Raw genomic sequence first — 12,715 nt, 5'->3', positions numbered from 1 at the left:
GGGAGAAATCACCAGAAGGAAACTTGAAACTTCTTCTGTTAGTGGGAGAAAGTGCCGGTCACACCGACTTTGCCCTGGGAATGGGGTAGGAGGGCAGGTGTCAGCCTCTCTGCCTGTGGGCGTGTGTGGCCAGCCTCTTTAAATCAGAGCCTAGCAGCGGAACGAAGCAGAGCTAACTGTGTGACCCAAAACCCTGCACAACACCCGCCCCCACCCTCAGGCAGAATGAGGCCCATAAGCCTGCAAATCGTCATCGATGGCCACTGACTGACTGCGAATATCTGAAGATTCACATCCGCTAAAATGTCCTTGCCTGTTTACCGCGTCAATCTTGCATGCCGACGCTAGGTGGCAGCAAAGCGCCGATTCACGAACCGCCCCTCACTGCGTCCTGGCTGACTTCTGACGCAGAACTTAAAAAAAGTGATACTGCAGATTTTCCTTTTAGAGAAAGAGCTACCCATGCAAAACTAGCAGTTTTAAAGAGGACTATGGCGATAACTGGAACGTCAGGATGAAAACTGCTTTCTGAATACGGTAGGCAAACAATCAAAACAAAGAAATGAAAACCCCTAAACCAAGCCATCCATCACTTATGAAACACCGTTGAGAATACGATGCAATTCTGTTTCTGACAGTTCGGCGTTGACAGTTCGATACTGCGGGTGTGCAGGTGACAGAACTTGTGGTTTTCTGAGGCCCCATGTCTGGGCAGCTTGGCAGTTAAAATGCGAAGGTTTTCTGAAAGATTGTTGGCTCTAGAATAGGTAGCTCTGTGTGCTTTAGGGATGTCCTGCTTCTGATTCATGTCTGCAGCGACTGCGGTATTAGTGAGCGTCTTGTAGGTAATGAATGGGCCCCAGGAAGATGTCAGGATGGGGCTTTCTGATGGACAAGGATTAGTTCAGGAGTAAGAATCCATGAACTTTTAAGGCAGAGCCTTTAGAGAGTGGTTGGTTCAAGCTCATCACATGACACAACCTTGTTACAAGCTGCATTCCCGAGGAAGGACAAGGACAAATGGTGAGGGAGGGGGCTGTGAAAACAAGGGCAGTCTGCTAGGGTCCAGAACACTTGAGTCCTGTCTCCCAAAGACCAAATGTTTCTTAGAATTTTGTAAACCCACCCCCATCATCCCTGCTACCCATTCCCACCCTCATACATTTCTCCTCCTACAGGATTTTTTAAACTTAAAAACAAATTAAAGTATAATTAATTTACAATGTACCAATTTCTGCTGTGCAGCAAAGTGACCCGGTCATATTAATACATACATTCCTTTTCTTTAAAAAATTTTTAATTTCAGTTTATTTACAATGTTCTGCCAATTTCTGCTATACAGCAAATTGACCCAGTTATACATACATACATTCTTTTTCTCACATTATCCTCCATCCTGATACATCACAAGTGTATACAGTAGGATCCAATTGCCCATCCACTCCACATGCAACTGTTTGCATCTACTAACTCCAGACTCCCAATCCATTCCACTCCCTCCCCTTCCCCCCCAGCACACACAAGTCTGTCCTCCATGTCCATGATCTTTTTCTGTTTATATACATCCCTTTTCTTACATTATTTTCCATCCCAAGAGATTGGATATAGCTTCCAGTGCTATTCAGTAGGACCTGAACCTTTTTTTTTTTTTTTTTTTTTTTTTTTTTTTTTAGGGCTGCATCTGCTTATTAGAGCTGCAGCTGCTGGCCTATGCCACAGCCACAGCAATACTAGATCTGTACCGAATCTGTGACCTATGCCACAGCTTGTGGCATTGCTGGATACTTAAACCACTGAGGGAGGTCAGGGATTGAACCCCCATCCTCATGAATACTAGTTGAGTTCTTTACCCACTAAGCCACAGTGGGAATGCTTATCCATTCTATATGTCTATTCTTTCTAAATGTAATAGTTTGCATCTACTAACCCCAAACTCCCAGTCCCTCTCACCCCCTCCCTCCTTCCCCTTGGCAACCACAAGTCTGTTCTCTGTGTCTGAGTCTTCTACAGGATTTTTTAAGAGTGCTGTCAAAGTTCTTTAAGAAGCCAGCCTGTTTCAGCTGAGGCTGTTACACTTTCATAAGCAACCTTCTGGCTGATTATGAGATTTTCAGCTTGTTTGAAAGCTATTCATGTGGCTCTAGAGAAGGCAGGCAGACTCCAAAAGGCCGTGGAGAAGAAGCCAGAATCAGAGCCAGGGGGGTGGCCTTCATATACCTCTTTTTCTCTCTTTCACCATCATCTAAGTAGCCCTGAATTTCAGTGCAGTTGAGAGCTGTAAATTTACAGAGTGTAAGAAAGGGATCTTGCCCAATGCCTGCGCAGAGGCTCCTACAGCTCCTGTGAGTGCAGCAGTTCAGGGGATCAGGGGAAGGGACCAGGACAAGGATCTGCAGAAACCAGGCGGCAGGAACTGGCTCTTGGGGGAAGGAAGTCATCTACTCAGTCTCATCCCTAATGTATCCAAGTGCCCATGTTCCCCCTGAAGGCAGAGCTATAGGAAACTGCACTGATCTATTAGGGCAGGTCTGGGCAGGCTGGCGCGAGTATCCCCTAGTAAGAGTCATTTGGAAGCTCTGGTAGCTGGAGGGCCCCTAGAGCCCCATCAGGCACATGTGCAAATGAAGACTGACTGTTGCCCATTTGAAGCCATCACATCCTTGTGACTTGCAGAAGTTGGGCTCCTTCCGCAATGCAGGCTATGCAGCCTCTTGGGGCTAGGCCCTAGATCCACACACCTAAGGGGCTTAGGAGCCTGCTGAAGGGATTTGCATTGCACATGTGCATGCAGCGTGGTTCAAGGGAGCCAGGGGTCTGGAACAGGGCAAGGTTCCAGGGAGTCTTGGTCATGGTATCCAGTTCTTAGAGCAACCTCCTTATTCTAAGCCCTAACTTCCTCACTGGAGAATATTCTCCTTCAAGGCAGAGCTAGTGGAGAATTGACTGCTTGGCCACCTTGCCTGGTTATCATCCCATAATAGAAACCTGGGAGCCCTGTTGGGTTGTTGGAGAGACCTGGGTCCCACCAAGCAGCAAGTCCTAATGGAAACTACCTGTTGTCCATTTCCAGCTGCCTCAGAGTGATTGCAGGGCATTCGCTCCCTCCATCCTGGAGGCTATGGACGTATCGGGGCTGGGCGATAGCTCCACAGACAACCTGGAGAACCCTGGTTGCTAAAGGTACTGAAAGGGTACCTATTGCACATGTGCATTCAGCAGAGTTCAAGGTAGCCAGGGATGTGGCACAGAGCAAGGGTTCAGAGATGTCAGCTCAAAGATGTGGGTTCTTGGGGAGCAAGGCATCTGCCTAATACCAAGCCATAACCTACCCAAAGATGCACATTTCCTTTGGAGGTAAGAGCTAAAGAAACTTGGCTGAGACAATAAGGTCCTACTGTACAGCACAGGGAACTATATCCAGTCTCCTGGGATAGACCATGATGGAAAAGACTATCAAAAAAAGAATGTATGTATTTGTATATGTATGACTGAGTCACTTTGCTGTATAGCAGAAATTGACACGACATTGTAAATCAACTATACTTAAATAAAAATAAAAAGAATTGGAGTTTGCATTGTGGCTCAGTGGGTTAAGAGCCTGACTAGTATACATGACGATGCAAGTGATCCTGGCCTCGCTCAGTGGGTTGGTTAAGGATCCAGAGTTGCCGCAAGCTGTGGTGTAGGTTGAAGATGTGACTCAGATGTGGGTATTGACGTGGTTGTGGCTGGTATAGACCAGCATCTGCAGCTCTGATTTGACCCCTGGTCTGGGAACTTCCATATGCCGCAGGTGCATTCCTAAAAAGAAAAAAAAAATTTTTTTTGAGGGAATAATAAGTCTCTCTCTCAGAGCGAGAGAGATAGAAAGAAACTTGGCTGCCTTGCTCAGGTGGGACCTGGTGGGATGGCCCAGACATCCTCCCATAAGAAACCCCTGGGAGCCCTGTTTGCTGGAGTAACCTCGAGTCACATCAAGCGTCAATTCAAATGGGGTCAAACTGTCGCCAGTTTGCAGATGCTGCCTCAGAGAGATTTGCTGGGGCTGGGCTCCTTCCACCCTGGAGGACAGGCAGGCTTTGCATCGTGGGCCTACTGCACTGACCTGGCTGGCCAAGGCCTTCTGAAGCAATATGTAATGGGCATGTTCCTACAGCTCAGGTCGGGCAAGCCAGGGATCTGTAAGAGGGTAAGGGTTGGGAAAAGCCATATCTTAGGGATGGGCTCTTGGGTGAATAAGGCCTCTACCTAATTCCAATTCTTTGGACACTGAAGGGCAAGCCTTGGGTGGATAGCTTACACTGTTCCAAATTTACCATGATTAATTAGGTCCTGGATCCATGTTCATGATGATAATAGATGGAGATGTTGTGAGCTATGGTAAGATAGCTAAAGACCAAATTGAAAATGGAGCTCTATGTTGCTTAATTTGCCATAATATATTTCCTGATTGTTTTTTTTTTTCTTCTTTTATGGCCTCACGCATGGCATATGTATGTTCCCGGGGTAGGGGTTAAATCTGAGTGGCACCTCCAGGCAACACTGGATCCTTTAACCCACTACACTGGGCTGGGGATTGAACCCGTGCCTCTACAGCAACCCAAGAGGCTGCAGTTGGAATCTTAACCAGCTGGGCCATGTTGGGAACTCCTGTTTCCTGACTTTTATTTTTATTTTTTATTTATCTTTTTCTTTTTTGGCCGTTCCGTGGCACATGGAGTTCCTGGGCCAGGGATCGAACCTGTGTCCCAGTGCTCTCAAGATGCCTTCAAATCCCGTTGTGCCACAGCAGGAACTCCTGTCTCCTGATTTATAAAGATAGTTTTACTAATTTTTTCCCTGAATTTCAAACTTAGCATGCTTATTGTAAAAAAAAAGAAAATTTCTTTATGAAAATTTGTACAAATGCTCTCCAAGTTCTCACAGTGAATGTGGATAGGACAACTGGAGAAGGAGGAGACTGAGCACAAACCAGTGTGGCCTGCTTTTTATTTAGGGGGTTCTGAGCAAACTTCTGGGCATTGCTAAGGACCAAACTCTTCTTCTACTCCCAGTTCTTCGTTTTCTGGGTCTTGTAAAACAGTGCGTGGGAGGAAAAGGCACCACCATATGGGGATCTGGGCAGACCTAGTTTGAAACTCTGTCCCTCTGTGGCTGTGATGTACAACTTGGCATACTTTTGAAAGCTTGCTGTGCTTTTACCTCTGGAGTGGGGGATAACAATACTTAACTTGTAGGGCTATTGTAAGGTTAAAAGAAAGATGATCCTTATCAAATGCCTGGTGCTTGGCATGTAGTGGCTCTAAAACAGAAGCAAGTGGACCCAGTCTCCTGTCTAATATCAGAGTAGGCGCTGGGATACACAATTTTATTTCTGACCACGCCCTCGGCCTTCGGAAGTTCCCAGGCCAGGGATCAAACCCATGCCACAGCAGTGACAACCCTGGATCCTTAACCCATTGAGCCGCCAGGGAACTCCGGCACTAGGATATTACAGAATTGCCTGGTCCTGAGATCTGTTGGGAGAATCGCTGCCCTCCTTCGCTCAGAGCTCCTTAGTGTTTGACCAGGACAGTTCTGTCTCCTCCTCCATGCGAGGCCCACGTAAATGCAATCACTTCCTCACCCATCCCAGCAGCACTAGGGCTGAGTCAGGAAGAATTCTCTTCTCCCTTCTACACTCCTCTCCTGCTCTCCAAGATGTGTACTTGTTTCCCCTTTGGACATGGCACCCTCCACTTTTTTTTTTTTTTTCCTTTTTTTAAGGGTTGCTCCTGAAGCTATGGAGGTTCCCAGGCGAGGAGGTCAAATTGGAGCTGCAGCTGCTGGTCTAAGCCACAGCCACAGCAATACATGTTCTGAGCCACATCTGTGACCTACACCACTGCTCACAGCAACACTGGATCCTTAACCCCCTGAGGGAGGCAAGAGATTGAACCCGATTCCTCATGGGTGCTAATTGGGTCCGTAACCCGCTGAGTAGGAACTCCCAACCCCTTCTATCTTTAACTAAACTGGGTTATTGCCTATTTAAAAATGTGGGGTTTTTTGGGCATGTATCTTGGGGAGCAGAAGGCATCTGAGAGGCACAGTAGATTTGCCTGGCTCCTCAAGCCAAGAGATACCTGGTTTCAGTGCTCTCTGCCCTGCATGTTGCTCCATTTCAGTGATCTGTCACACAGTGACTACTCCCTTTGCCACCCTCTGGAAGGGAAGAGCCACCCCCCCCCTTTTTCTTTTTATGGCTGTACCTATGGCATATGGAAGTTCCCAGGCTAGGGGTTGAATTGCAGCTACAGCTGCTGACCTACAATGCAACCACGGCAATGCAGGATTCAAGCCACATCTGTGACCCATATCACAGCTCACAGCAACACTGGATCTTTAACCCACTCAGTGAGGCCAGGGATTGAACCCGCATCCTTATGGATACTAGTTGGGTTCATTACCACTGAGCCACGATGGGAACTGCCGCAAGAGCTCTGTTAATCTCTTGCAAAGCTAGCCTTGGAAGGTAAGGTGATGGCTTTAGAAAAACAGAGTTATTGTATTTTCAGAGACAGTATGAGAATCTAGGGGCAAAGGAAATATTCAACCTTCATTTTTATTGAGAGATTAAGTCAAGTAACTTTAAGTTTCGAGAAGGAGGAATCTAATTTGGGCAGTTCGAAGTGATGCTTACAAAGTCTCCCACTAGGGCAGCCCCACCTGGGAACAGGCGGTTTAACCCTCCAAGAGTCATACAAAATGATCTTTTTTGGGGGGAGGGTTGTGTCCGTGTTGAGGGATTGAACCCACTGCCATGGCAGCAACCTGAGCCACTGCAATGGCAACACTGAATCCTCAACCCACTGTACCATGAAAGAACTCCCCAAATGACTGCTAAAATGATTGTTAAAATTTAATCCCAAAGGTCTTTACTATCTCTTATTTTTATAGGTGGTGTAGTTTTCCTTCTGTAAAAAGCACTTTTGAATTGGCTAAGAAAACATAACAGGATTAGAAAAAATTTAGTAAAATTATAAAAATTGCTTTCACTCTTCTCACTTTGCTTAACTATTTTTATTTTTCCATATTATCCTCTTTATGCATACACATATCTATTTAATTGCAATCAATTTGAATATTATTTTGAAAGGTCATATATATAATTTTATACTATGCAATCTTCCTCATGTTTTTATAGAATTACTATTGTAATTTTAATTTCTGTGTAATATTCTTTTTCATGTATCGGAATTTATTAAGTCATTATCAGACTGTTGGACATATTTTGCTCAAATATTTTTGGGTATATAATATGTACCTGGGTTGGTGCAAGGCTGACATTTTTATGCTGCAATGTAAAGCTCTGTGCCTATATTTTTTTTTATCTCTTTGTTTCCTCAGGGTAGCTTTCTTGAAGTGGGGTGATTGTGCTGAAAGTTGTGAATTTTTTTCTTTTTCTTTTTAGGGCTGCACCTGAGGCACATGGAGGTTCCCAGGCTAGGGGTCTAATCAGAGCTGAAGCTGCTGGCCTGCGCCACAGCCACAGAAATGCCATCTGAGCTGAGTCTGCTACCTACACCACAGCTCATGGCAACACTGGATCCTTAGCCCACTGAAGATTGCCAGAGATTGAACCTGCAACCTCATGGTTCCTAGTCGGATTCGGGTTTCCACTGCACCATGATGGGAACTCCCATGAATTTTTTCTGACACTTGTTTTGCATTAACAGTCCAAAATGATTGTACCAATGTTATCTTGTGACAAGAAATAAATGAGTACACTGATTTTGCCCTATGCCTACTGGCATTACGTATTATCATTTTTTTTTACTGTTTTTCCAAAGGCATCATTTTTGACGAAACTCTAAAAGCAAGGTTTACTGCCCTGAAGTTGGCTCTTCTCAGGCCATGCTTATATAATGACAGTGAGGCCTTAATTGGGTAACTGTACTGTCTTTTCTTTTTTTACTTGTGGTATGGATCTTTTTTTTTTTTTTCCTTAAGGTGGGGGGAAGTGTTCAGCCATTGACTCAGATTCCTATCATCCCTTTGCTTTAACACCTCCAACGAGTTCCTTGAAGACAGAACATATGAAGGGAGGGGTTAGCTGGTGGTGGTGACATTAAGTTGCCCGGTGACTCAAAACAGACCATCACCAAAGCAGGGAGAAGCTGAGTCTGGCACCTGGTGTGTGGGCTTCCCCCACTACTGGTCCTCCCACTCAGGGTGCTGCCTGCAGGAGGAGCTTTGAAAGAACAGAAAAGCATATTATATTTAATACCTAGAAAAAAGCGCAATAGGCAAGGCAGCCTTCTAAAAATTGCTGAGCTTAATAGAAAAGGCTTTTGAAATTGTGTTTAGATCCAGAAATCCTTACTCTGTAGAGCAGATGATTTGAGATGAAAAAAATTAATCTTGTCTTGTGATTCTCTTATTACATTTATCTATGCATATTTATTTCCCTGTGTGTCTCAGAAAGGGTCTGATGCAAGTTTCCTCTTCTCCAGAGGGAGAATGGAAAATTCAAAAAGAGTCAGGCTACTCTCAACCCAGGAAAGGCAGTGGTGAGCTCTGCTGAAGAGATACGTCGATAAGAATTCAGAGCTTTTGCAGATAACAATGAGACATCACAGAGAGCTTCAGGCAGATAAGCAAGCTATGGGCACAGAGCATATTAAAAAACCCCACTTCTTAAAGAGATTCTGAATATAGGCATAACTCAGTTTATTGTGCTTGACTTTATTGTGCTTTGCGAATATTGCAGTTTTTACAAATAGAAGGTTTGTGGCAACTCTGTGTTGTCAGATGATGGTTAGTTTTTTTTTTTTTTGCAATAAACTTTTAAAATTAAGGTATGTGCATTATTAGTTATTTTTTAAATTTTATTTTTTTAAATTGAAGTATAGTTAATTTAGTTGTGTTAGTTTCAATTGTACAAGTTTAAGCAAAGCGATTCGGTGATACATATATATCTAGTATTCTTCAGATTCTTTCCCATTATAGGTTCTTACAAGATACTGAGTTTAGTTCCCTGTGCTATATAGTAGGTTGGGTATGTATCTTGCTTTTTTTAAACATAGTGCTAATGCACACTTAATAAATTTTAGTATAGTGTAAACATAATTTTTTACATGCAGGGAGAAACCAAAAAAATTGTGTGCCTAGGCTTATTGCAATATTCATTTTATTGCAGTATTCATTTTTTACCAAACCTTCAGTATCTGTGAGGTATGCCTGTATTTTGAAATGGAGGCAGTGATCACTTCCTACAGGAAGAAAAATATAAGAAATGAACATCATTCTACTTTTCAAAACAGGGCAGATAATTTGCAAGCTCAGGGAAGGCTGTGGATACAGTGTATTGCTGTTTCTGCTGGCATTTGGGGAAGAGTGTTCTGTCTTATCTCGGTGGAGAAGAGTGTATACTTTTGATTGGACACTATCGTTAGATGTACCCAGACCTGTTGGAACAAATAGTACCCCTCTTCAAGCCTGTGGGACCATCTCTGGCTGAGGCAGAGGACTTTATCCTTGACCTTGTCTTTGTCCTGTTCAAGAGCATGACTCATTTGAGGAAAGAAACATTTTGTAATCTGGCAGATGAGACAAAGCTCAAAGCAACCTGGTGATGGCAGGGCAGAGATTTGAAAATAATTTTAGTGGCCTGGAATTAGGCTGAAGCTGAAACTAACATGATGCAGTTAAAAACTTCATAGATTTTAAAAAAAGCAGTTGTTCAAATATAGAACAAGAACTGTTCTGGGAAAAGATCCGGGGGTAATGAGATACAGCAGCTGAAGAAGTAATGGGAATTCAGAGACATGCAGGCTTAGATAAGCGTGAAGACATTGGCCTCTGGACTCTGGCCCATGCTTCCCGGCCTGGGGTTCGCTGTGGACTTGCCATCTGAGGAAGAGACTCAGAGCCCCCAGAAGGATTAGGAGGCTTGAGAGAAAAAAAAAAAACAAAAAAAAAACAAAAAAGCCCACAAAATAGGGGTATTTTAAGAAAGAGTGAGGAAGTGTAAAGGGAGACATACTTTTAAATCTTGAACAAGATTTTATGTACAAGTGGGACTGACTGGTTTTAGGTGGCATCACACGCCAGAAGTAGTTCTCTAAGCCTGTTCTTATAGGCTTCACCCCCTCGGTTCCCAGAAATCATTCTAACAAGTCTTCCCTGAGCACCTGGCAAAAAAATCAGCCCATTATCTTTTTTTCCATACTCCTCTCCCTACTGTGTTTTTCTTCACAGCACTGTTAGCAATTGAATACCAATGATTGCTTGTTTCTGGGCAGTTTTTGAGAGGCAGTCAGATTTGGTGTGGGATGCTAGGTGGTAGAGTCTGACTGCCTGGTTCAGATCCCGGTCTTGTTTCTTTCTGAGCATCTAACCTGTTTGTTAACCTTTCAGAACTCCATCTCATCTATAAAATGGGGAATAATAATTGTACCTGCTTCCCAGGGCAGTTGTAAGCATTAAATGAACATCTTCCTGCAAAGTGCTTAGAAGCACGCCTGCCTTTGTACTCATACTCAATAACTGTTTTCTGTTCTTGTTTTATTATTATTATTATTATTATTACCATACTAGAATGCAAACCTCTATAAAGGCAGGAACTCTGTTTTGTTTCAGTCCTACAAAAAGAGGGTTTAATAGGTGAAAGTTTCAAGCAGCCAGATGGTATTTTGTAGTGAGTGGGAACTTGTCCTAGAACAAAGGTCTTCAAGATAAGAAAAGCTGATTGGAAGGTAATGAATTCAGGCATCAGAGATATTGAGGGAGAGGCTGGTGGCCCTTGATTTGGAGCTGGGGTACCCTCTGTTGAGGGTACTCTGTAGCTTCTGAGTGGGGAAGTGACCTAATAAAGGGACAAATAATAAAGGGACAAAGGACATTAACTGAGTTTGGTGCCAGGTACGGTACCTTTGTATATAAATAACAGAAGCAGACTCTGGGGCTTACAGCTACTTGGAAAGCTGGAGAAGCAGGCTTGAAAACAGGTGCAACCAGGTTGGCTCTGGTGGGTCATGAGGGCAAGGGGTCCAGGGTGCTTTAGTCATAATTCTCAGTGATATGGTTCACTGGCTTCTGTTGTGTGAATGGGGCGGACTCTCTCCTGTGAAGGCTCACAAAATAGGAAATTTAACCAAGTAGAAACTGGATTGCATGGCAAATGTCCCTTGACCCCACTTGCTGAATATGCATCTTCCCAGTGAGCTCTCGTGTTGGGAGGACAGTCTTGGCCTGCAGGAATTTGTGCTCAGCCCCAGTCAGCATGCTCTCCTTTTGGATTTCTTTTGCTTGGGGATATGCAGTGTGTCTCTTCATGGTTATATGCAGTTGAGGCTGTCATGAGGGACTTGGTTCTCACTGTAACCTTAAAAAAAATTGTTTTCAATGGCTGTACCCATGGCATATGGAAATTTCCAGGCCAGGGATTAAATTGGAACTGCAATGGCAATGGCAGATCCTTTAACCCGCTGCCCTGGGCCAGGGATCATCGATCCTACCTTCTCCTCTGCAGCAGTCAAGCCACTGCAGTAGGATTCTGAACCCACTATGCCACAGTGGAGAACTCTTCAGTATAACCTTAATGGTCTTAATGGTTCATGTAACCTTATTGTGGTTTTTTGTTTTTTGTTTTTGTCTTTTTAAAGCCGCACCTGAGGCATATGGAGTTTCCCAGGCTAGGGGTCGAATCAGAGCTGTAGCTGCTGGCCTGTACGACAGTAACAGCAACGAGTCTGCAACCTACACTATAGCTCACGGCAACACTGGATCCTTAACCCACTGAGCAAGGCCAGGGATTGAACTTTTGTCCTCATGGATGCTAGTCAGATTTGTTTCTGCTGAGCCACAATGGGAACTCCCTCACCTTAATGGTCTTAATGATCTCACACTAATAGTAACCTTGTAATATTAACAAAAATGATTGCTACTGTGTTTGAGGATGCACCCAATGCCGAGCACTGGGCCTGGCCATTCACAGCCATGCTTCTTTTAATCCTCATATCCTTGAGGAAGTTATTATATTTTTCCATTTTATATGTGGGGAAACTGAGACTGTCAAATGTTAAGTAACTGTCCTGAGGTCATTGAGTGAGGGAGTATGGAGCTAGGATTTTTAAGCCTTTGTATTTATTTATTTTTAATTAATTATTATTTTTTTTGGTCTTTTTAAGGCCGCACCTGCGGCATATGGAAATTCCCAGGCTAGGGGTCGAATTGGAGCTATAGCTGTGGGGCTACACCAACAGACACAGCAACAAGGGATCTGATCCGCATCTGCTACCTACACCACAGCTCACGGCAAGGCTGTGTCCTTAACCCACTGAACGAGGCCAGGGATTGAACCCTCATTCTCATGCATACTATTTGGGCTTGTTACTGCTGAGCCACGATGGGAACTCCTGTAAGTGTTTTTTGGACCCCAGAGTCTGTACTCTCTTCTCCCACCACGTAGGTGGAAAATCGAAGGTGAAGGGATCCTCTGCCTCTCCCTTTGCAAAATAGCAATAGAAGAGGAGCCTTGGCCTGGATCCTGGTCTTCTGTAACTTACTTCATTAAACAAATATGTTTACTTTTGAAGTAAAAAAACTCTTGAACAGTGAAACCCTAACCTTGGCCCTTGGCTCAGCCACACAAGTGCACTAAAGTCACAGCAGGCATGTACAAGCTGCCTTGGTGAAGGAGCAAGAGGAGAGCCACTCTTACATCTCTTCC

At 44.1% G+C, this 12,715-nt stretch overlaps 1 long non-coding RNA gene across 1 annotated transcript in view; it reads left to right on the top strand.

Moving 5' to 3' along the window:
* Nucleotides 205-12,715, top strand: part of LOC106510109 — a 111,198-nt gene continuing 98,687 nt past the window's right edge. Inside the window, exon 1 of the long non-coding RNA XR_002343358.1 lies at nucleotides 205-537. This is a non-coding gene — a long non-coding RNA (uncharacterized LOC106510109). The remainder of the gene's footprint in view (nucleotides 538-12,715) is intronic.

This window comes from Sus scrofa, chromosome 4, assembly GCF_000003025.6.
Source record: "Sus scrofa isolate TJ Tabasco breed Duroc chromosome 4, Sscrofa11.1, whole genome shotgun sequence".
In the NCBI taxonomy this organism is placed as follows: Eukaryota; Metazoa; Chordata; class Mammalia; order Artiodactyla; family Suidae; genus Sus; species Sus scrofa.
This window is presented reverse-complemented; position numbering and strand designations above follow the sequence as displayed.